We start from the raw sequence: 1452 nt of genomic DNA, 5'->3' as shown, positions 1-1452 counted from the left end.
CCATTCCTTCTGAATCATATCTTCTGAATCAGTCTCTAAAGGGAAGCTGGAAGCTGAATTTTATTACTGTATTTTTCCTCTTTATTGAGATATTGCATATAACACAAATGTAAGGGTACAATGTGGTGTGATGATCTCATACACATATATATTGAGAATAATACAGTGATTACCACAACTAGGTTATCACCTCACAAAAGTACCCTTTATTCTGTGGTGATAACATTTAAGATCGACATCTGGGCCCTTGCTGGTGTAGCTCAATGCTTAGAGCGTCGGCCCATGCACCAAAGGGTTGCAGGTTTAATTCGCAGTAAAGGGCACATGCCTTGGTTGCAGATTCAATCCCTGGCTCTGGTTGAGTGCAAAAGGCAACCAATCAATGTTTCTCTCTCTCTCTCTCTCTCTCTCCCTCCCCCCTCCCCCCCCCCCCCCACCTCCTTCCCTCCCTTCCATTCTCCAAAAATTGATGGGGAAAATATCCTGGGTAAGAATAAAAAATAAAAAAAGACTGACATTCAGTTCTCAAATTAATTTGCTCTTATCATTAGAGGAGGGGTCAATAAACTCTGTAAAGGGCCAGATGGTAAATATTTTCACTCTGAAGGTCACATGGCCCCAATCACAAGAATTCTCTTCTACTATGGTGTCGCAAAAGTAGCTCAAAGTGACACATAAACAACCCAATGAGGCTATGTTCCAATAAAATTTTATTTATGGACAGAATTTGAATCTCATATATTTTACACATGCCGCGAATGTTGTCCTTTTGATTTTTCCCAACCTTTTAAAAATGTAGAAATGCTTCTTAGTTCACAAACACAGGCAGTTTGGGCGGGCTGGCCCGCAGACTAGTTGGGAATCCCGGTGCAGAGTTAGGGTTCTCCGTCCTTTCCAACACGCAGGTGTGCACTGGGCTGGCGGCGGGCCACAGGGTGATCCTTGTCCCGGCTGTGTCATTCTTATTTGTGTTTGGTTCTCTGGTCCTGCCTGAAATTTGTGGATGGCACAAGGTCCTTGGGGTGCGGAAGGAACATCACCCATGGCCCTCCTCGAGTGCTGAGGATCAAAAAAATTACCCTGAAGGACGTTACCGAAGGGGGCTGGTGGAGATACCTGTCCTAGTTGCTCCGGCTGCCATAATGCATTCCCACAAGTGGTTAGTCTGTCCTGGAAGACAGAGTTGGAGATCAAGGTGTCCACAGGCTTGGTGCTGAGGCTGAGGGAGAATCCGGCCTGTGACAGGCGGTGCCAGCCATTCTGTGTTCCCTGGCTTGTAGCTGCACTGCACCTCCGCCTGGACCTTCCCGTGGACTTCTGCTCTATGCCACTCCAACCCAGGATAGTCTTAACTACAAACCTTAGTTTCAGCTGCACAAACTCTTTCCCAATAAGGTCGAATTTGCAGGTTGCAGGTGAGCTTACTTTTTGGGGGGTTCACGATTTAACCGA

The sequence above is a fragment of the Pipistrellus kuhlii genome, unplaced genomic scaffold (assembly GCF_014108245.1).
Source record: "Pipistrellus kuhlii isolate mPipKuh1 unplaced genomic scaffold, mPipKuh1.p scaffold_m20_p_14, whole genome shotgun sequence".
Taxonomy (NCBI): domain Eukaryota; kingdom Metazoa; phylum Chordata; class Mammalia; order Chiroptera; family Vespertilionidae; genus Pipistrellus; species Pipistrellus kuhlii.
Note: the sequence above shows the minus strand (reverse complement) of the source record.